This window comes from Tachypleus tridentatus, chromosome 13 (assembly GCF_004210375.1).
Source record: "Tachypleus tridentatus isolate NWPU-2018 chromosome 13, ASM421037v1, whole genome shotgun sequence".
Classification (NCBI taxonomy): Eukaryota; Metazoa; Arthropoda; class Merostomata; order Xiphosura; family Limulidae; genus Tachypleus; species Tachypleus tridentatus.
In genome coordinates this window covers 90,670,519-90,696,698 of record NC_134837.1, presented here as the reverse complement: position 1 = coordinate 90,696,698, position 26,180 = coordinate 90,670,519, and positions in this window count along the sequence as shown.

Sequence of the window (26,180 nt, the reverse complement as noted above, 5' to 3'; positions counted from 1 at the left end):
TAGAGATTAAATTCTAAAAGTATCATGTATAAAGTCATTTTTAAATGTAAATAAATTGAATAATGGAGAATTATTTTATTTCTTAATTTGCCTAAACTAAATATACACTTTTCAAATGAGAGAAAATCTGTGATAGTTTATTAAGTGAACAACTACTTCTGTGTGTATTTTATGTTATAATCTCAAGCTACTGATTTACGTAAAACTAGGTATTTTTTGTCTAAAGTGTTTAAAGACAGGCGTTGTGATTTGTTACAAATCAATATGAAATAAAATAAAACACAAAAATAATATAAACAGTTTGTCAAGTGGCAACCAGTAGTTGTAGCGGTATGACAACTGAAAGTGAAATGATACAAATAAATAAACAAATGCTATCCTATTATTAACAAAAAGAACAATAAAAGTATAAATACATTTAGTAAACTACTGATGGAACAGCCTTACCAAGAATAGAATGAAGTGATACGTACAAACAAATTTAGAAACAAAAAACACTTTCGTACTGCACACACATATATATATACATAACAAATTTTTTTGTAACCAAAGTTTCATCTTTGTTGGTTTATGGGGGTCAATATACACAATCTTGATAAAGCTGCAAAGGGAAATCGTTGGATAATATAAAAAGTTGTTATATATGTGTGTGTGTATTTGGAGTGTCAAGGTCGTTTTTGTTTGTTTGTTTATGGAATTTCGCGCCAAGCTACATGAGAGCCTCTGGGCTAGCAGTCCCTAATTTTGCAGTGTAAGACTAGAGAGAAGTAAGCTAGTCATCACACCCACCGCCAACCCACCTGGCCAGGTGGTTAAGGCGCTCGACTTGCAATATTAGGGTGGCGGATTCGAATTCCCGTCACGATAAGTATGCTTGCCCTTTCAGCCGTGGGGGTGTTATAATGTACGGTCAATCCCGCTATTCGCTGGTCAAGAGCTTGCAGTAGGTGTTAATAACTAGCTACTTTTTCTCAAGTCTTTCATCAGTAAATTAGGGACGGCTGGCACAGATATCCCTGGTGCAGCTTTGCGCGACATTCAAAAAACAAACAAACCGAATTGTCTTTAGAAATAGACATTTTTTTCGGTAGTTGATCAATTAAAAAGTAGGAATAATCAGTACCTTTATCAGTGTAGCATACGCAAGGTATTTACTTTACCCAGAAGGTAAACTTTAAAGTGGAATATAGTTCAACCTTCCTACCAAACAGTGAATAAGTTTATTGACAGCAAATCATTCAGAAGAAGAGATCTTAGGCTGAATTTAATACAACCTCAATCATATTTTGCAAGTTCCAAATAAGTATTTAGGAAAAAGTTGAAAACAACTTTTAACACGGTATATATATATTTGTGTGTGTGTGTGTGTGTGTGTACTAACACACAGTGTCAGTGGTAAGATTATGAGTTTACGACCTTAAAAATCGAGCGTTATATTCCTTGGGTGGTAGAGCAGATAGCTCAGGTACGCACACAGGCATACAACATCATGTTATTTCTGTAAATAATAGGCTTGCAATTGTCTGTCCTCAACTTTTCTCGAAATTTCTCTATCAAATGCTGTAAGTCAGTAGAAAGACCTTTGTTTTAGAAGTCCAGATAGCATATTGACTTTACCATTCAGAATTATTGTGTCTGCTGTTTTTTATTAAGACAAAATTCTTAATATAATGAAAATGGTACACAATGGCACAATGTCATCTACATCACGTGACGATTTCAACCTTTGTTTTTTTATTTACAAAGTATTTCCTTTGTTAACCTGAAGATGACCTAAGAATGTCGAAACATTGTTCTGTACTTTATTTTAATTAAAGTTTTAATACCCATACCTCCCGTCTTGAGAATGCAATTTTACTTCAAGTAATTTTCTCGGCATCACGTTCAAAACTATATTCTTACCGCATGGTGAGCGTGCATGTTTAGTTTAATTTGTCTTCGTTAAAACTTTACATTTAACTCACTTTGCAATAAACTAGTTTCGGTTCGTTTCATAGACTGCTACACACATCTCTTACCTATTTTGTCCTTGCAGTGGTTTTTATAGTTTGTTTTTTATTTAGTTTGTTTCAACTCATATATCCAGAACACTCACATCTGTTTCACATTCTTTACACTGTTTTAAATGCCATTACTTTACTTTACTCTTTATGTTACGTGTAGTTGTTGTTTTTTAATATGAAGCTACGTCTACATGATTTGTTTGTTTACCGCGTAGAATAAACCAGGATTTATCAATCTAACACATAATGCCTTCAAGAAAGCGTAGTATAGATACTGTGTATAAAAATGATAGAATAAGGTCTTGCAAAGGTCTTGAAAACTACCGCAAAATTTTGCGAGTAGTGATCAATGTTATATGATACATTTACCATTCTTTGGGTTAAAGGTGTTAGTCAACACGTTTGAAATTTATAATATCTTTATTTTTATTATACAGGGTGTTCGGAAAGTCACGATGCACTTATATATGTATATGATTACAAAACTGCACAGTGACTTTCCGAATACCCTGTATTTCAATTTTTAAGAAGATAAATTTGCGTTGTTGCCCTGGAATATTTCTTATTTATGGAGATAGTTTACTTTTGATCAGAAGTTAATGATAAGTTCTTCCTTGAACTTTTCATTCATTATTATTATTATTAACGTTCAATAGATTTAATATCATGTTAACAAAAGTCATAGTGGTATTGGAATCTGTTTAAGATTGTACAGATTAGCAAATATAAAAGAAACGTACTGAAAATAAATTATATTGATTTTTTGGAAATGAATGGTGAGGCTAAATATGTCAGCGATCAAACGTTGTAATCCAGATAAATTACCTCGTGTTTGTCACATTTGTCCTCATAGCCAGTATATTCTGCAAACGACTACACTATTAATTTCCTCAGAAGTTAAAGCAGATCGTTGTATATATATATATATATATATATTAATTATTCTAATATTTCTTCAACTATGGTTGTGAAGGAATGTTTGAAGAGTGATACGAACTTTGATAATGGAAACGAATCATTTATCGTTGAACCAAATGGACTGGAGATTCTTGGATCCTTTCTTGGCTTAAAACTGTACATCATTTCAAATTATATTTCGCATCTTGTCCTCTGAAGTGAAAGAGAAACGAAGGAATGTCTTTATTTATCTTAAGTTTCTCTATAGCTCTTCTAGATTAATCATTCAAAAAAATGCAGCGCAACATTTTCATACAATGTTAATACAAGTAAGTAGTAACCTACTTCTTCGTGGTTATAATGTCTCCGTGTTAAATCTTTATTTGTTAAAGAAAAATTGAACATTTCTTCTCTTCTATAACATTGCTAAAACATAAAGTAATCCTCGTATTTATTTCTTTAAAGATAAACTTAAATACGTTCGTGTATAGGCATATATAAATATATATTGTGGCGTGTGAAATATTTTAAGCAAACTGTATAAATGATATTCACTCCCCGTAAATTAATAAAGTATAGAAATCACTACAACCTTTTCTTTAAGCAATTATATTTCTTTTTTTCTTAGCAAATAAAAACATTTTTATTGTAAAGCACATTTTAAGAATGACATGTTATATGAACGTTGTAAAAATATATAATACGTGGCAGTAATTTAATGCATCTATGAAGAGATGGTAAAAAAATAAAACATCAGTTGAAAATTTTAGTTTCTTACATTTATGTAGATTGATGTTATTTTTTGTTTAAAGAAGGACAGCTCAATTCTTCCTTGTAGCTTTAGTCTTTCTTTTCAATATTTCCATGATATCGTATACGTGGAATTAAAGTATTTTTTCATTGATTTCAACTTGCTTTCTCTGATGAATCTGGACTTCATGCCGATGGTCAGATTAGAAACTTTTGGTCGAAGATACAAATCACCCTTACCATAGTAATGCGGTAAGAGTACAATTCTTGGTCCCAGTCGGTGCTTATACGGGAAAGGGGTCAATCCATCACAACAGTCACGATATGTGGACATAATGGTGTGCATTGGGTATGTATTTGTGTTTGATATAGGAATGTGTCACGTAACTATTTGTATATTTTATTTTTTTCTGGTTCAGTGGGTAGAACGAAGACCACATTCCTTGAAAACTTCAGTGAAAGGCTGAGCATTCGCATGTCTTCTCGTTCATTTTTCTTCATTTGTCACTCCTCTCTACTTTTTTCAGAAAGATGTCTTATATTAACGCATCATTTCTCTGAGCAGTTTCGTTTAAAGAACGTATCGCTCTATTTTTCCAACATTCTCAATTTGCTAACATATAGATCATTTATATTTCTCCAAGAAGTTAAAATAAGGTAGATATCGATTAACACACTGCTTCATTCTTTCTGACCTTCTGATAAAAATTAATTTTGATTAGAATATGAGAATATGAAATTATGAAATATTAGAATATAAAAATGTATATACTTTACGGATTTGGTCAATATCAAATGGATTTAACAATTCATGTGGATGCTGAACATTAAAAACACTGTATTTAAAATAACCATACGAAAATACCCAAGTGGCATAAAAAACAGGAATTTCTTTTCGTTAGATTTTGCCCAAAGCTACATGCCATAGCTATCCTTAATTTTGATATCATAGCCTGGAGCTAGTCAACCACATTCAAACGTTTAGCAGTTTTTGTTATACTGAATGGTAGGATTTAAGCTTAACCATTGAAACGATCTGGGACGAATTTTATATATTTATTTATTTATTTTATTGTCTGCACTCTGCCGAAAAATTAGACAAAAACAAACATTTAAATTGGAGTATGTACTACTGTTTAAGGAATTGTGAAACTATTTTTGTAAATATTTCTTACATACGGTAAAAAAAGTTCATAAAAGACAATTTCCCAAAGATGAATCTTAGTGCGATTCTAGTACGTCTTACCAATCCTAATACAATTCAAACACTTCTCGACAACTTTGGTCAAATTACATGAAGTTAATAAACAGATGTTTAGTGTAATGTGTAATAGCATAAGAATCAAACACAAGAGTACTTATTTTTTAGAGAATACAAGATATTTCAGATAGTTTATTTAAATTTCTTTTATTAAGCAATTATGTTAATACAAAGTAGACAAAAAGTATGTAGTGTATTATAACGGATAAAAAGTTACTTGATTAGCTAGCAGAAATATATTCAATTAGTGCACACTTTAAATAACAACAGAGTTTTATTTTTTGGAATTTCGTGCAAAGCTACAAGAGGGCTATCTGCGCTGTACGTCCCTAATTTAGAAGTGTAAGATTAGAGGAGATGCTGTTTGTCATCACTACCCACCGCCAACTCATGGGCTACTCTTTTACCAACGAAGAGTGGGATTGACCGTCACATATAACGCCACCACAGCTGAAAGAACGTGCATGTTTGGTGTGATAAGGGTTCGAATCCGCAACCATCAGATTACGAGTAGAGTTCCCCGACTCTAATGCCGAGCATGCCGAGCCGAGTAATAACCGATATTACTTAAAAATATATACAGCAATACAGTGGCGTTCTTTGTTTCTACAATCTTTTGTTCTAGTCTTCTTTCTAAAAGTTTACAGAAGGGACTAATTAATTTGCTATAACTCAATAGTTCCTTTATTTCATTATAAAAAATCAATACTTTCCTACTAAAGACATAGATATCAAATGTTGGAAGTACGTGTTGAGCTGCAAAATACTTTTCCCAAAGTGTATGAGTGAATGGGTAGGCTAGATATCTTTTATTAAGCATAATTCTAATAAAAGAAAAAAAAAAAAAATGTATTTTTTTCAATTTTCAAATTGAGCAGTATTAAACGCGCAAACCTGTATAATGAGAAAGGAAATAGATTCAATGGCTACACTTATCCTGGTTCGCTGTCTTTATAAAGTCCTGAGGAGATTTAACACAGAATGAAACATAGAAACATGCATTCACTAACATCGTACCTCTTCAAACACAGTTTTTAGTAAAGGTTCTACGTTTCTATAGTGCTACAATCTATCTAAAGGATAAAGAGTGCTTTCTCTCACACTTGAGTAACTGTATTGCATATATTCTTAGCTTTTAGTCACTTACATTGTATATAATGCTATTTGGATGTACACGGTAAATAACGGTTTGATAATACAATGCAGTACCTACTATATAAACTCGTAGTTAGCTACTGCTTTTTATGTTTAATCAATGGGTTTAGGAGAAAACACTTTTCTTTATTGAACCATATAAATGTTCTTTGCATTAAGTAAATAAATTTTGATTATTTAATTTCATTAGCGTATATATTTGGTTACTGGATAACCTTGAAAGACATTTAGTTCAAATTTAATATATATTTCTTTGATGATAATATTGTTGTCTCTTTTTAAGCTTTTTATAGCTAGTTTTCTTTGTTAGACTGTGATATTGCATGGGATCAAAAGGAAATAATTTTAACCAAACGTTTCTAGTTTTATTTATGTTTAGAACATGATGAAGCTAAAGACATGGAAAGATGTTGTCAATTTTACAAGTGGTAGGAATTGTTTATTGTTTGTACTTACACCTCCTCTAGTCTATCTATGAAGACAATAGAAAAAAAGTGACACAGTCAACGATTTCGACAAAATGTTCTAACAAATCCAACAAAAATAATTTAATGCTTATATTTTCCATTCCAATAAGACAGTGTAAGCTCCAAGTTTTAGGGAAAATAACTAATTTTTTTAAGGTTTTGACAATCTCTTCACGCTGCTAATTTCAAGATGGATACTATACACTTTTACTGTTTAAAACAACGGCTTTAATTTCATAATAATGTTTCGAGGAAGTTTCAAATGCATCTGTGAAGGGGCAGTAAATAAGATATTTGTCCATGCTCTGTATGCTGTTGAGACAATGCATTTATTGTTTTGACCAAGAATGTAGCCGTTTTACTTATATTTTCTGCGTAAAATATACATTAAAATGCTGTGAGGTATTACGTATTATAATTTATCTTGGACAAGTCTCTGATTTATTATGTTTCGTACGTTTTGCATTACAAGTTAAAATAATCTGAAATTTTAATTTGAACTTAGAAGTCAATTGAATATAAATGTGTATCAATTTTATGACAATTGCCAACAAGATTGATACACACAGTTTATTTTCTTAACACTTATATATGTTAATATACAATCAAAATTACAACACAACTTGTAATAACGGTTATTACAAATAGTTATCATAAATAACGATTTATACACAACAGTTTTACAAATTTAAAAATAATACTAAGTATTCTAGCTGGTCTATAACTGCATCTTTTATCAACGGCAAGTAATTCTACTTCATAGACGGGTACACTTCACTTGGCAGGAACGCTAGTTAGTTTTATTCTTGTCTAGTCTTACGTAAGTTTCTCACAGCCCAAGTTATACAATTTCTTCGCAGAAATGCTAACTTAGAAGTTAATTCTCTGAAGTTGAACGATTGATAACTGTTTATCACAATTATAGCTTCCGAGGTTTATAGTATACTGACTGTAGTGTCCCAACGATGTTAAATCTTCTCATTTCGCGTCGATTTATGAACTTCAGGCGAGGTTCTCGAAAGTTCATTTGGCCCGATAATACTATTATTTACGTACATATATATATTTTTGATTCATACAGATTTGGATAACAGGCAGTACACGTTTAACAATGTATCTTACATGCATTTTTAAATATATATTAGATTTAACAAGCATAGATATGAAATAAATGTATAATATTAAATTAGATACAAGAGTAAAACGATGGCATAGAACCATCAGCTTATTCTTTTACATGATACTGATGAGATAGTTAGCAAAGAGATCTGTGAAATTTTATAGGTAATATACACCTTAACAGGCGTGATGGGTAAGCTTCCTTCCAAATCGTATACATTAAAACAGTTTTGTCAAATCCCATGACACATCTATCTCTATCAAAACATAAATGTGACGTAACTGACTCAGAATGTTAACGACTTAGTGACATAGTGGCATATAAGTCACACAAGCCATCAAAGTAATGTTTCATTGCTAGTACTAAAGTAGATAAATTTTACGACTTATTTACAGGCATTTTGGTTACAAGTCAAGAGGTAATTAATATTATTGCAGGTTATGCCTCACTTGAAATATTGCGTATGTTCCTGGTTTCCTTTTCTAAAAAGGAAAATTTATATATTGGGAAGGGTTCAGAGAAGGATTACTGTGATGAATCCAACGATGGGAAGGTTATCTCGCAGGGATATATTAAGATCTCTTTAAATATCTTCTCTTGAGAATAGAAGGGTGAAGGTGATATCTTTGAAGTTTTAAACAGTATCTGCATGATATGTAGAATTAAGATATCTGATTTATTTGTATCGTATTTTGCAAATAATAGAGCGAAAGGAAATTAACTTGCAGGATGAGTTATCGTTTTCAGTAGTGGCAGCCAGTACCTTGTAAGATATTAAGAGGAAGATCGATTACTTCCTTAAACATTAATGGTGGGTTAAAATTATGTTTTTCCAAAGGTTGGTGTGCCTGAGTCAAATGCTTGTTACCTGTATATGATATTATATTATATTATATTAGAATCATTTTCTGTAAAACTACTGTAATCAGAGGAAACATTTAAATCTAAACTAACTTTGGTTTAGATATTACCACCAGTATGATAGTTCACAGCTCTTACCCTCAAATGCACCTCCCACAACTCTATTAACATGCTATGAGGGTAGGCAAGCTATCGAGTCAGAACAAACCTGAAGAAATGCTCTAATACTTCAATCTCGAAGTTCTTTGTTTAGCGGAAATGAAAACAAGTTAACAATGATAAGTCAATCTAACAGTTTTTATCACATGTGAAGAAAAATCATTACAATTTAATCCAACTTTGTAAATTTAAAACATATGCTAATAAATGCATTACCAAGCCTGTGTAAATACATAAGGACATTTCACACTATTACCATAGATTTAGTTCCACAGTGTGGAACGCACAGTGATTTCAATTCCTGATCATCGTTCTTGCAAAATCAAAACTTCTTAAAATTAACAATATATATATATGAATATATACACATTTATTTAGTACAAAAATTCCAATAACATGTAATATTGGCTTAATACAAATAATTGTATTAATTTATGGTGTTAGGTGTTTAATGTAGGTTATACTGCATTAACGAGAAACGAGTATGAGGTGTGATTTAGCAATGACATTTATAAAATGCTACCATACTGCTAATAAGAAATAAAACAAATAGTAGAAAACGCAACGTCTCAATTTTTATGGAAAAAAAAATCAACATTGCTGAATTGTATGTTTGTTAGCTTATGTGCTAATCACTATGTAAATATTAATTCATCATCTTGTATATTTTTATCTTTCAGTACAATATGTTTCTTATATTGGCATATGTAAATCTTTATATGGAAAATTTTAAGAACCCAAATAAACAAACAATTATATGCTATCTAAAAATTATTTTAATTGTAGCAATCACATTTTTAACAGTAAAGTTTCATATAAAACCTATTTTCCGTATGTTACTGTATAAAATAATTGTTACAAAAGACTATTTTTTTTACTTTTTAGCGCTAAGTAGTGTCACATTTAAATTATGTGAATAAGAGTTTGTTTACATGATCGTAAATAGACGAATGCTACTGAAACAATTACATCATAGAATTATTTTAAAAGTCGCGAAATGTTAGAGAAATGAGTGTATCAACAATTGATTTAAGTTTTAAAACTGAACTTTCTTAGAACATTGACTTTATGCATGACCTAGAAGACAGAAAAAAGATTGAATTCACAAAACTTTTCTAACTTGATTTACGCAATTAATTTATTAAAATATGTTTTCTCACTTATCCTGAATATGTTTATTTTTACAGCAAGATCTTTTTATTCATTGTTTTTTTCATTGTTAACTTTGAGTTGCATTTTTCTTTCAGTTCTTTCTTTTTCGTTCTGCCAATAGTACATAATAATACTGACTATTCCACTATAACGTAATCTGCTGTGTATTGAGCTGTGTCAAAGCCCTATTACTCTTTCCGTCACATTATACTAGCAGCAATACAGGTTCTTGGATATTGGACTATAACGCTGGAGATGCTAGCCTCCTCCCAATGTCTTCACAAGTCCACGTGATTTATTACTGAGTCCTAGTAATATTGACCAAGACCATCTGTTACATTCCCTTATCCAGCCAAGTGTGATAGAGCCGCCACCTGAATCCCATTTCATCTCAGGCTGTTAGCACAAATCGACAACCTATTCAAAGATGAAATCTAACACTTCGTTTTTCCAGTTCTTGTATATTTTTTGTGTGTGATTAATGTGACAACTACCATGAAATTACGAAATATCCTTATTTTTGATAGTATTTGTTGTTAAATACCTCTTTGTTCTGATTTTAATATTTCTTTTCGAAATACGTTTTATTCTATCAATCATAATACATTTTTAATTTAAAATTACGTATATAACTGGTGGCTTTCTGAGGATTATCAGTCTGTTTATTTTTAATGCGAAAAGTAGTTGAAAATACCACTTACTTTAAATTCAAACTAACTTTTAAGTATCATACACTAATGTTAAACTAATACAAACTTCGATATAAGTGTTGAAGAACTGAATACCCTCAGCATATCAGTTAACACCAACGTCCCAGCGCACTATTATAAAACTGGACACAAATCCCTTGGATAATTCTGAAAAGTAAAAGTTTAGAGCTATCCATCAGCCAGCTATATTAATGCACCAATTTCTTGGTCCAGCATGAACAGGTGATTAGGGCGCTCGACTAATAGTCTGAATGTCGTGAGTTCGAATCCCCTCACACCATTCATGCTCGCCCCTTTCAACCGTAAGGGCGTTATAATGTTACGGTCACTCTCACTATTCGTTGGTAAAAGAGTAGCCCAAGAGTTGGCGATGAGTGATGATGATTAGCTGCCTTCCCTCTAGCCTTACACTGAAAAATTATAGACGGCGAGCGCAAAAAGCCCTGGTGTAGCTTTGCGCGAAATTCAAAACAAACAAATGAAGTAAATTTGTTACAATATTTCTTATATTTTTACTGCCCTAGTGGTACTTATACTACTGGAAACCTGGTTTCGATGCCCGTGGTGAATAGAGCACGGATAATCCTTTTTGTATCTTTCTGTTTAATAAGAAAAACATCGTTATATTTTACATAAAATCAAGCACTGGCAAACAAAATAAGAATAATTCTAATGAGAGCTGCATTTCTTAAATATATGCTTATCACTGGCTAGAAACAAATCCCTGATATTAAGTAAATGTCAAGTGTTGCAGAGTGCATAGACGTTTTATAACATTGTCCACACTGGAAATATGTCGTCTGAAATATAATGACGAAACAAGTAAACAAATAAATAGTATTACTAATGCTGTTTTTTCTTTTCTGCCAACATATACACTTTATTACGTTACAGAACAATGACATGTTACCAATATTACATCACATTTTGATCAACCATAATACTTCAATAACAAATTTACATCTTGTATTATTTTTATTGACATTGATAGTTGATGTACGTCTTTTAGAATACTAGAATTTATGTTAAAGAATGCATAACAATTACAAGCATTCTTGATGACGAGAAACCCGCTTGAAATAAAAATGTATATCGGAATGGCTGGTATGGGTAATAACACTTTTACTGATAAAGCAGAGAACAACGTTTCGACCTTCTTAGGTCATCTTTGGGGTTAATCTAAAGTTAACCTTTTATTAATAAAGCAGAGAACAACCTTTCAACTGAAGATAAATTAGGCAGGTCAAAACGTTGTTCTCTGCTTTATTAGTAAAAGTATTAACACCCATACCAGCCGTTCTCATATACAACTACAAGTATTGTTGAAAATCTACATAACACATTAGTTAAGTATATATAAATATTTCCTTGAATTAATTTTACAAGTTACAAATAACCTTTTATTGATGAAAATGTAATAAATAAGCTTTGACAAATCAGTTAAGTGGACAGTTATTACATGAGTGGCGCTTATGACAATATCCATTTAACGTTCACTTCTTTATCAACCAAAAAAAAACCTTTTTGACACATTTTGCTCTTCAAAAAATATGTATATTAATTCAAACTAGCTAGGGCATTTTTAGTGCTAACAATCAGGGTAATATCAAAAATCGTATGTTTTCTTTATCCCTAAGAAAGTACATTTTCAGGCAAACATAGCGTACAACAGACAAATGTTATATATTTGGAAATCTGTTTTAAATTTACATAAGAATATTATCTGAGTTGATCTACGCTTCTTCTCTAATGTATATAACGACATATTTTTCAATGATCTAAGCTTCAACCTTATGAAGCGTTTGTCTGTGAAATATTATATTTTTGTCATGAACTTTCTCGATTATAATAAGAGCGTTTCTTTATATTCCATTTTAGAAACAATATTTACGTATTTTTTTGCATATAAAACGTTCACGTTATTGTGTTAAAACATCATGCATTTTAGATGATTAAGAAATAAAACAGTTAAAGGATGAATAGACCAAACGGCTTTATTTTACAATCTGTATTTCATATTTTAAATCTCCTTTTTGCCAATTGTTTTCTCAGATAATATTTGTGAGAAAATGCAAAGATAAAATGAACAAACACATAACAACAGAGTGGTATCTCAAGATGGCTGGTATGGGTATTAACATTTTTATTAGATAAAAGTTTTAATACCCATACCAGCCGTCTTGAGATACATTTTGATTTCAAGTGGGTTTCCTGTCATCACGGACATGATAATAAAATATTAATATGTATCACTAATACATGTTAGAGATTATATGAGGTTTTTAAGATTTAATCCAAGTTCAGCCTGCATGCTAAAAAAACAACAATTTGGATTTCTATGGTCTAGAACGGTATTTTTTTCTATAACCAAAAGCTACTCAGTCAGCTTACTTCTTGAGAGACTAGAAAAGAGATTTTCGAAGAGCTATTCGCTTCCCCATCTCTTTCTCATACAATGTACGATTAGTACTAGAAGAATTGGAATTAACGCTCGATCGCGTTTCTCTGTGTTTACTCAGTTCTAGCCAGTGAACGAGAACGAAATCAACAAAAGCTGATGACTTTCCCCAATGAACACAAAATCCAATTCTCTTTCCAATATATTCCTTTATTGATAAAAACGTTGTACAACGAAAATAGTCAATTTACTACCCTATGTATGTCTCATTAACCTGAAAATATCGAAATATGATCAGAAGAGGCTAAGAAAAGAGACTAAATTATTTCAAGATGTTCCTAGAAAAGTAATAAAAAAGCATTACTAGAATGTGAAGGCAAACTGTCGACAGCTGGGAGTCATTTATAAATTTACAATAGTGTGATAAAGAATATGTTTGGCTTATATAGAAATAAACCTCGATAGCAAATTTTAGCATAGTTAATTCTTAACAAAAGTTAATTCAACTTTCTTTTAAAGTATGTTTTTTTTAGTGAACCTTTTCACACATACATACCACATTTTATTAAACCTACCTTAGGAACACTAAATATTCATAGAGCTGCAGATGATTAAGAATCATCTCTTTTACTGGTAAACAGATTTATGCTGCTAGTGTTATAAAATTATATTTTTGGTTATTTCAGAAATCTATAACATTTATGTTTCCCGGATCCATAAATAAAAGATGAACCGTGACGTCATCTAATTTTTGCTTTAAATATTGGCCTACTACTACTAGGTACAAATGTGTAGTGTTGACACAGATATTTAGTAAATGTCACAATGCTCTTAGCATTATATCAAACGCTTACTATCCTAGGAGGGTTAACTCAGGCTTTGTGAATATTATTATATTAATAATCATGATTGGATAAGCACACCAAATTATCACAGTTTTTAACTAGAAAGAGTTGTTTTAGTTGTGGATGTAAAATAGTTGAGAAATAGCTTTTTGGATACGTACTGACTGAGAGTAACATTTGGTAAGACAGTAGTCACTACGAGTACGTTATACCTGCACTTGTGCTAATGTTTTTTGTTTTGTTTTTTATATACAAACTTTAGTTCTGTGCAACTCTTGTATGTGTTTCAACCTCAGCTGATTTATCGTTTTTAACGCTGAAATGTGATTAAAATGTTACACCTACATTAATCGACATTCTTACTGCAAACAACGCATTATCATTTTCGGTATGTTGTTTTACCAACAGTTCATTTTGGTAACATGTGTTCTGACATATGATAAATCGATTCATATTTTACAGTTTCCATAACATTATTATCTAAAAGTTATTAACATAATTGAAAACAGCAATAAGCGTTAATAGTTTCATCAAACTTGTAGGAATGGATTAACAGTAACATGTTAAAAGTGAAATATACTCTCCATGTTCCAAACATGCGACAAAATGTAGTCTATACATATACAAGCTGAATGACTATCGAATTTTAATATGTTCAACAAGACATTAGTTAATTAACAATATATTCTTGAACGTATATTTCTTTACGCTAAATTAACTTTTATTGGCTTAGAGTTAGAATGAAATATAGCAAAGCTAATCAAGCGCGAACAGAGTTAAATAACAAAAGTAATTCTAGTCTGTCTTATTGGATAAATAGTCCTATTTTACTTTTATGTCAGTTTTATGTTTTGAAAATGCCTTAATTATGCTATCTAATAATTACGTATATGCAACCATAAGATGAGTTATGAGTTTCAATATGTGTTTCTTCAACTTATTCTCAAATAAATTTTGATATATTTACAGTTGGTTGAAATTTAATGATAATACCTTAACCCTACTAATTATCAGCTGTTAGTAAACGTCTTTGGTTGATGCTTTATCTTACTATAAGATTGTACATATTAGTAACTGCTCTCCCACGTACTTTCTAATGCAAAAGTCTCCACTACGATGCTGTCATATCCATACTCCTTGATGGTTTTCCATAATCCATCTACTCCTAGAAAGCATTTTCCCAATTTTCGTTTCATTAATTCGATGGCACAGAAATAAAGAGATGCTACATTAGACAGCTTGATAGATATGCCTTTGTATAGAATAGAATTAATACCTGTTTCATTTCCAAGTTGCTTGAGGCGTCTTGCAGTTTAGTGAAAGGTATGATTGGACGCCTTATTTTGATGAATTTATACCATACGAAACTCGTTTCAGACAAAGATCTTTCTTAATTACGCTGGATACTATTGTTTAAGGTCTTGAACTGCTTTGCCACAGACCTTCGTATGCTAAGGTTCTAAATTTTTACAAGATGTTGTACTTTTCTTGCCATGGTTTGGGTATGACTTGTTGCAGATGGTTTCTAGGTAGTAGTTGTGACCAGAAAATATCCATGACTTTTTCAGTGTCATTTAATGTAGGACATATATACATCTTAGAAACTCCAAATACTTGGTTTGAACTCACCTTTATGATTTTAGTGTACGAAAAATTCAGTCTGTTGCAACCTTTCCCGAAAATGTTTAGAAACATCCATAGCAACACACTACCTACAAACCTACAAATTTCAATGTCAAAATGTAGTTCTTATACATTCTTTACAAACCACGACTTTATATGTACTGTGCTTCTCACGTGACTTGCTGATTTTGCATGTTCAAAATCATTTTAATATGACGTAATCAACCCTATGTAGAAGTTATTTATAACATCAGGATTAACCAGTATAACTGATAAGTGTGATCAACGAAAACGTACTATTTAATTTAAAATGTTATCAAATTATCTCTAAAAAATTCGCATATGTAGTAAATTAAAGAACACTCCTATATACAATTAAAAAAAATACATTTATATACAAAATATCTGTATGAACATATATCGTGAAAAACATTTTTTTTCTACTGTACTAATTTATGTATTTAAATACAACAAATATTTCTGAACTATTAATACTGTAAATTCGATAAAATATATATTAAAAATTAATGAAGGACATTTATTAAATCAGTAACTTAAGTAAAACATCATTTTATGTCATAAAAGAGACAAGTTTGACATAATTACAATTGATAAATATATCATTCATTTCTTTATACATATAAGTATTATTTAAAAGGACTTTTCTTCAGAGTTGCAAAGCTATTTAGGACCGCAAATTAGTTACGCTCATATTAATCTGAAAATAAAAGAATTTTGCAGAAATAGATTTTTTCGATGCTTTCTTTCCCGGCAATCACTACCAAAACGTTGACGATTTAGCCTCGTATTTGGTTTCAGTGGACCACTAGCTGCTCCAAATCGATGGATCAAAATTGCTGACAAGTGCGTCAATAGATGTCATGTAAATGTATAAGGTCTATATGTTCTAAACGGTTAGCATGTTCTATTGTATTGGATTATCAATTTCTGCTAAACTGTGTGGAATACATGAGGTAAAGCAACCAAAACATTTATCATCATGTACTAATACCGCAACAAACGATAGATCAAAATCACGTGGCCAGTTTTTTGGTGTTGATCTTTCTTTGACGATAAATGTACCAAGTCAAAACGCATATGGAAGTGAATTATTCAATTCTATTGATAACGTAATAGTTTAATTACCTTCAGTATTTCAGTACTAAATAGGATGTGTTCTATTATCGTACACAACGATGCAGTCCAATTATTGCTTAATATAGAAATAAAATTATTAAAGATAGCACAAGAATGAGAAAAAAACATATATAGTAACAAGTTAAAGAATAATATAATTCAAGTACAATAAAAAAATTCCACTGCAATTTATCCAGTAAAAGATGTTACAACCTCCATTGTGGAGAAGTTTTAGTTTGTATAAATTCGATATCAAAACCTAATAGACTGTCTAGTACGTTAGTTTGATTCTGAGTGAGGCTGTTTACAATTGCAGTGCTAGTTATTTATATTTCCTAATATACAGTTAATGTTCGTTGATATATGAACTTTATGTATCCATATCATCATCTATACTTAACATTTTGCTCTAAAAAAATATGTGAACCCATACGAAAACACGTGAACAGTTAAACTGTTCTTGTTGTTACAGTTTTTAGTGATTGCTTCATCTTCAAAAACACACGAGGATTATGAGCTAACTGTACTCTGAAGAATATATTTTTAACTGTAATAACTTTACTTTTAGAAATAATCCGTTATTTTCTAGTACCAACATTGGATAATGAATAATCAGTGCAAATCAACGTTATCTTACAGAGAAAGAGAGATGAATGTGTTAAACCGATTTACAGAAAATAGATATATCAAACATTAATGTAAATTTTCGAAAATGATATTGGAATTTTGGTATCTTCAGATAATTGTAATTTATGTATTATCCTAAAATACTAAAATGATCATATGAAGGGGCATAAAATTAGAATGTTATATTTGATGTGATTAAAGTAAAGTGAATCAAATTTGAGAAGTTTGTTTAATTTCGTGCAAAGCTACGCAAGAGTTCTCTGCGCTATCCTTCCCTACCTTAGCAATGTAAGACTGGAGAAAAGGCAGCTAGTCATCACTACCAAATGCCAGCTCTTGGGCTACTCTTTTACCAACAAGTTACATTACAACGCCCCCATGGCTGAAAGGGCGAACATGTTTGGTGTGACAGGGATTCGAATTCACGACTCTCAGATTATGAGTCGAGCACCCTAACCACCTGGCCATCCCAGTCCTAATTGGGAGAGTAATAAGAAACATTTTCATCCCAAAAATATCATTAATATCAATATAATTACCTTAAAATACACCTTTATTACTTTTAACTCTGTAATGTAGTTGAAAGTGATTCAGTCTTACAAATTATAAACACAAAATAAACAATAAATACGATGTCATAAAACTTAAACGTCTATACAGTGAACCACCAAAGGTAGTTGAGACTCCACTAAAATTCAAAATCAAACAGATAAGCTGTTTTAAAATGTATATGCATATTCAATAGTTAGTTCTATGAGTAGCTAGTCTCATACGTTTGATAAGAAAAATTAAGCTAAATAGAAAACAAACGTTATTTACATTATGTGGATTAAAGATGAAAATGATAATATTATTTGCAAATATTTAGTGCAGAATGCTTAAAGACAATTCATACGATTTATCTCTATAAGTCGTAACTGCACAGTGGTATATTGTATTCGTAGATAGCAAATGTTTTTGGTTTTACTTTAAATATTTGTTTCTCATATCATTAATTAATAATAATTATTATAAGTAAAAAAATTAAGCTCTTTCAAAATTGCTTAAATAACATTAGATAAACGCAGTGAACACAATGACAAACTTATTGGTTTTTTGTTTATTACTTAGCACATAACTACTCAATTTGCTCTATGTGTTATGTCCATTTCTGGTGTCTCAGCCCAGTTTATAGTATTATAATATTTCAAACTTACCATTAAACCACTGAGATGTATAGGCTTATTCAACTATACTAATTATAAACGAATATTTTATTCAGTTATTCAACATTTATTTTGAAAGTGTTTCATAAAAGCAATACTTTAAACTGTCGATTCTTAATTAAACATCATGATTACGGAACTGAGAAAAACAAAGCTTATTGTACGTTTTATAATATTCCGTTTATAAAGACCATGGTTATAGCGGTTATAATAAATTAAACATTTGTTAATCATGCAACTGTTTTATTTCCTCGATTTTGAAAGTTTTTGATTTTCGGGCGTCAATTTACTTTATTTCCTTTGTGTAGTTGCTCTGATATATTCGCTATTTAAAGAAAAATGTTATTTTATATTTTAGTCACAGCGTTCATTAGTTTATTAGAAAAAATTTAACTTGACATATAAAGCTCCATTGGCATTGCTTAAAACTGTAAAAAGTTAGATGAAGTTCAGTACGAATCATTAACGATGGTTCTTTTCTTTTACTAAGTTAGAAAATTACTGTAAATTTTCCAGGGAATCATTATAAAAATAGGCAGACTTTGCTTTCCAACACACTGAATTACGTGTAGAAATAAATAAAGGCTGAATTTACTTAATTGTGAGTCTTGTAGAATCACTGAGATTATCATAAAGAACCAAAACAATGCTGTAGCCGTGATCAGGAGTTATTCATTTTCTTGTACCTTAATTTAAGTGTAAGTAAGGCTGTTTTTATTTTGTATGTATGTTATTCATCAGGGACGCTTCTCTCATGCAGAAGAGTAGAGAAGTAACAGTAAACTGACTCGGTTGCCTTTGTCTACTCGGTTTTTTGGTAGAACCAGAATTTTCTAATTATATTTTAGCATGTATAAAAAGCTTTTACAAAATATGACTAAAAAACAAATTGTACATCAACCAAGACAGAGATATCCTGGCTAGTTCAATTCATCAATTAAACCCAGTTATGTCTTTGGGTTCATTAATGAATAGTTGTTGTACAGATCATATCTATAGATGCATACCACAGTCAATGAAACAATGAGTCACTTCTACCTCTGGCTTAGGTGGAAAAGAATGTTACCAGAGGGGATGAATATTATAATGTTCCTAAATATGATATTTAGTGACCGCAGTTAATCAACATCTATCTGGTGAGAAATCAAAAATAAGATTCTGAGTGATCACATTTAGTTATTCGAGAACGTAAGCTACACCACGCTCGTTCTAGAAACATGGGACACTTATCTAAAACCTAAGAAAGTGACAAAATATCCCTTAAAGTGGGGAATGTCTCTGTTAAGAAGTGTATAATTAATTTCAAGCATGTTTAGATATCGGTTTTGTCTAAACAAACAATGAACCCAATTACATAAGATTAAGTTCAACTAAAATAACTCAAACCTTTTTTCAATAATTTTACTTCATAGTAACCCCCCTTTTTTTGATAATTATGTTAAACAAAATTAATGAGAAAGCAATAATTTCAAGTAATCAAAATCGTTCTGGTCACTCTAACGTGTATTTTCTTTGGTTGAAACATAATTAAACATAGTTTGTGAATTATTTTCTATTTCTTTAGAGAATAGCAAAGTGAACTAAACCACCTTAATTGTCATGAAGTTTCTTGTTGCTCTAGACAGTAGAAGGAAGGACCTAGCATCATTTATACGTATTTGCATTCCAATTACAAAACAATTTATTTAAAGACTGCAGATACTAAACCTCTGACTATCCAGTTTTGTCTGGCTTTGACGAGCTACGTTAAAGTTTTCATTTAAGTCTCTATTCTATCTAGAGCTACAATACCTCAATACAACATCTACATAAAAAAAGACATGGTTACGTGGCCTAAACCAAGCAGTATAAAGAAAATTAGAAGACTTAAAGTCTACGTATGACACAACTACACCTTAAATAACGCTGAAACATACTCATCACAAATACGAACATTTCTACCTTCCTTCTTTCCCCCTAAAGAATTTTATATCTCTGGAGTTAGGAGTATTTTTTTATTCAGCTGTTAACGAAACACCTGCTTTTGGCTCAGAACTAGATGAAGAGAAAGCATTTTTACATCACAGAAGATTTATTCAAACTACTCAAATGCGGACTGTAGTACAAACATGGATGGAAAGGACCTCGTAAATTATCTTAATCGAGAAGTGATGAGTTAGGAAGAGAACGTGATTAACATCAAGATAATTATCATTTAAAATATCATTTTTGTATTTTATAAGTGTGTGTGAATAAGATATGACCAACCAATATGGTTTAGAGTTTGAACAAGGATCAAAGTTATAACAAAGAATTCTAAGCTGTTACTTTATTACATTTTTCATTGTTTTTTTATATTTTAACTCTAAACTATAAATTGGCCCAAATCACCCTTCAGCAAATAATGCTAAATCTGAGTAATTCAGTACAAAAAAATTAGAATGATTAGATTCAACATTGACTTCCACTGGTACAACTGTAAGTCTACAGATTTACAACGCTAAAATTAAGGGTTCGATTCCCTTCGGTTGACTCACCAGCTAGCGTAATGTGGCTTTGCTATAAGAAAACACACACAGATATTCAATATTAGAAAATTTTGCTTTTAATTTATTTATAATTTTATTTATATTTTTTATCGTTTCTGTTTGTTCGATTGTTTTCGTCATTTATTTATTTTATTTTCGTTTACAGGTGAAATTGTTATGGTACCTGTATGCATAAACATATTAATCACTGTGTCAGGATAATATAAATATTAGTTCGTAAATAATAATAGGTGATCTACATCACCTGTAGATGATGGAAAAAAAACGAAAAATGAAGTCGTTACGAAATACCTTCTTTACGTTGTTTATCAAATAACCAGCTATTCCGATATCTTCTCTTTTTATCTACAGTTATTTCAAAATTGAATTGTTTTTGTTTTCTTTGGAATTCGATGGTAGTATAACTTTCACCAGTTCTTATTTTGTATTTTCTAGCCTCATGCTGGTTTTCTGAATTTTTAAAACGTGATACAATTTTGTTTCCTTTTTTCCCAGAAATATCTTTTACCCATACACTTTGTTTTTTCAGTCGCTGTTCACCCTTGTTTTATGCCCTCCAGCCCATTTCGGGAAAAAAATTTATTGTTGTCGTTGTTATTTTTTAACAATAAGCGCAGTAAAATATTTGTAATTATTTTGCTTTTAGTGCTAATGTGGCTTTTATAATATATATATATCACGCTTATCTTTTAACATAATGTTGAAAGTTTATTTTAAAAATTAAAATACTGTATTTCAATATTTAATGTTCCCGGGTAACAAAAAGCAAGGATTATTTCTGGGTCAGTTTGCCTGTGGCAAAAACAATATGCCCATAATGTTTACTTAATATCATAAAGAGGCATTGAAGCTCAGTTTTGGGTATTTGCCTGTTTTTTGCTAACGTATACCGTGGGCGTTAAGTAATAATATGTTAAGTTATTGCATTTCGAAAGGTGTATTCGCTACAGATCTATCTGCTAGTAAGTTGTTAAATAGTTATTAAAATTAAGAAATGAAATTTAAAACCAGCTTACAGGTTTATATTTTATAAATTATGAAACTGCGATATTTTATTGTATAGTTTAAAAAATTATCAGTGAAAGTAAGGGTTCCGTTCACTGTATTTTGCATGCTACATACAATATTTTCAACTTTGTCGTCTAACAGCTCTTTAGTTATGCAGAGCGTTAAACGTTATGACGTTTCAAGTTAATATTATAATACGGGTAGCATTACAACTTATATTAAAATACTAGATCATATTTGTTGTATACAACTACCATACTGGAGAAGACCATGCATTTGAAAGTCAATTTTTATTATAATTTGTGAGAAGGCATAATTATTGTCTTAGCTGTGGATTCACTTCATAACTTTATGGTTACATTTCTATGTGTATAGCTGCGTATATGGTTTGTTTGTTTGGTTTGTTTTGAATTTCGGGCAAAGCTACATAAGAGATATCTGCGCTAGCCGTCCCTAATTTTGCAGTGTAAGAATAGAGAGGAGACAACTAGTCATCACCACCCACCGCCAACTCTTGGGCTACTCTTTTACCAACGAATAGTAGGATTGATCGTAACATATAACGTTCCACAGCTGAAAGGGCGAGCATGTTTGGGGTAACGGGGATTCGAACCCGCAACCCTCAAATTACGAATCAAGTGTCTTAATTACCTGGCAATGCCGCGCCCACGTATATGGTCTCTCTCTTTTTATATGTGAACTGTTGTATGATTAGTGTTTCTGACGTATTTACTGGCTTTGAAACTTACTTTGCATTTTCAGTAACGTATAACGTATGGACAATTAAAATATTTGGATTGGAACTTTATTTAAGAGAAAATCACGCCAATTTTCAAAAGTTTAATGAAGATCTGAGTTTTAAACTATTAATTTTGTTTGCGAAAATAAGTAAATAAGCGGTAAAAAGCAAAATAAATAGAGACATTGTACTATTAAATATTTAAAGTTACTAAATATAGTAATTACATCTCTTAACGAAGACAATGGAAATCGCCTCGATCATTATTTATTGGGCAAGTTTCGAAGAGAAAATAATATTATCCAAGAGAATCTTTTGACGAAAATTTTAATATTTGTAGAGGCGATATGTAAATTTCGACTGTTCGTCTACTTTAATGATATTTAAAATAAATGCACTCTATATATAGCACTTGAAACCATTATACATACGCACAATGGCGATCATTTCTTGTTCACCAACACTTTGTCGTCGTTTAAAACACAGTACCAATAACACATAAAACAAAATTATGCGAGGATTTATAATAGCTATTCTCTAGAGCTCACACCTAAAGTTAGAGTATAGAGCTTGATTTTAAATTACTAGTCTATATGCCGGGCTGCTAGTTATTACATTTTCGTAATGCCTAATATATTACCTTCCTTGCTGTTATTTGTATTTACTGTAGTCAAGTATTAAAGCAATTTATCAAAACTTTTCTAAGAAACAGTCTGGTGACCGCATACACACACTCCACAGTAAACGCAAAAATTCTAAATCACAAAAAATACATTCCTTATAGCGATCCATCAGTGCCAGAACAAAGAGTATCAACGCATTCTTTCTTTTTGTCTAGAATGATTTTAACTCACAGGATGAACATAGTATATAGAATATCTTTACAAAGTTAGCAAGTTTTAGTCGTAAACAAGAATAAAAAGAAAGACATTGTAATAACGTTAAGCTAAACAGCTTATACTTATTATTAATAGGAATAAAAATTAACTCACTAAATGGTTGATGAAGTTGAATCTATTGCGTTAAAAAAACTAAAATATTTCTAAATTAAACTTTTATAACTATAGAGTACAGTAGGCCTACATTACCTGAAACTATAATGATAACGATTTATCTTTGAAAAATTAATTTTGTTTAAAGATCTGAAACTAATCTATAGTGATTTTGGCTCTGTAAGCACCTGTGCGTAACAATAATTGATAACATTAGTTGCTTTAAGTAGTTGGTAGGTTATAATAATACTTTTCCTACTTATAACACAGAAAAATTCAGCATAGTCTGTTAAACTTTATTCATTTTAGCCCTCTCAAAACTTTTTTTCCATTGCTATCCAGTTTCAGAATAAACATTTTACAATTTTAGAAGTAAAAGTGTAAAACATCATAAAGTATCCTGCTTATGTCACTCAAGAAAGAGGCTCGGTAGACATGTGTTCAATTATCACTATCATAATGTGTTAGCATTTTTTAAAAAATACATACTAGAAAGACAACCACTAAATGTATATACATCAAACATACAAGTATTTGTATAACTATTAATAATTTAACTCTAAGCATAAAAACTTATTTGATTTAAAATTTATTTAGCCTTGGTATTATATTTCAACGTTTTATTTCCAAAGAACACTTAAATGTGTCGATATTGGTTAAAAAGGGCTCGAGGGCTATCTGTGCTAGCCGTCTCTAATTTAGCAGTGTAAGGCTAGAAGGAAGGCAGCTAGTCATCACCACTCACCGCCAACTCTTGGGCTAATCTTTTTTTTCCAACGAATAGTGGGATTGACCGTTACATTATAACGCCCCCACGGCTGAAAGGGCAAGCATGTTTGGTGTGACGGAAAATCGACCTCGTGACTCTCAGATTACGAGTCGCACGCCTTAACACGCTTGGCCATACCGGGCCTACTGAGAAAGTACATTTAATGTTTTGTATCGCAATGTAATGTGAACTAGGTTTACACTGTTTTAAATACAGTGACTTGTATAAAGTGCCAGTTAAAGTATGATAAAGGTTACATTCATGTAGAAAATGTAAAATATATGTAGAGATTGAGCCATTTATTTTCAATATTAAGTATAATGAAAATACATTGTTAGTGGCAATGTATTATAATTGATAATAAAGATAAAGTCTATTTTAATATAAAAATTGTATTTAACTGAAATGAATAAATACACATTTACAGTTTCGTAAAGTGAATATTAAATGTATGTATAATTTATATTCAATATTAAATATAGTGTAAATACACGGATAATGAAAAGCTTTATAATTTACTTTAATTTAATAAATGGTTTACGTGTGTTCAAACGAAAATGCTATCCGTTTTATCTAATACTAAAGGACAATAATATTTCTAAACTTGTGTTCTACCCTATATGTTTTCTAAAACCAACCCAATCAGTGACATTGAATATCATGCACATCAGACTTTAATCAAACTAAGCTTTCCATTCTATCAGTCTGAGTTTAATGTCGATATAACATTATCTGTGAGAGAAAGAAGCGTCACCTGATTATTGTATGCTTTAATTATAAATAACATTATTCATAAAGAATACAAATATTTTGTAGGTCCTTCTTGAAATTGTATTTTTTTAATAGGTATGTAACGTAAGTTACATCCCTGACGTTGAAACAAATTGGCCTCAAATATTTATGAATTAAAAAGGTAAGTAGTATTGTTGTATAACAATGATTAATCACCTTTATTTGGTAAAAAAAATGATTTATTACGAAGTTTCTTAACAAATGAAAACTTTAATTTGTGTATTAATTCATTCAATATTTATAACAGCATAACATGTGATAAAACGTTTTTTATGACGAATAATTGTGCATTATTTGTAATGGTAAGTGTTGTTATTTTAAATAGTGATTAATCACATTTATTTTGAAGCAAAAAGGATTTACTATAGAGTTTATTATAAAAGAAAACTATAATCTGTATGTTAATTCATTTTGTATTTATAAAAATATTATGTTTGAAAATATTCTTTCATGATAGACAACTGTAAGTTATTTGTTTTGCTCAAATGAATTATGAGATAAAATCTAACATGTGTAACACTACTTTAATATTTTTATCATTAAATAACAGTTTTATATACGTTATTGATGACGTAATCACATGTTGAGGCACATTAAAAAACAATTTGCTTTAGTAACACTTGTAAAACATGTGTAAACGGATCATTGTGCTAAATTATATGGATATTATAAAGTCAAACTAGTAAAACTATAAATGTTAATTGTTCCATTATTGTTAAATAAACGTTTTACATATAAATAGTCATGAAATGTATGTAAATAATAAATTAGTGTTGAACATCCTTTTTAGGATGTTTTACATATAAATGGTCAGAAAAAGTAATTAGATATAGAACTAATGAATTAAGGTTAATATGGAACTACGACATAATTATCCGTCATGACTGCCTTCTGGTGACACTTTGCGGAACTATGACCTCATCATCTCTATACCCTCTCCCCCCGCTCATTGAGGCAGCCAATCAACGCTCGTGTCTGTAGT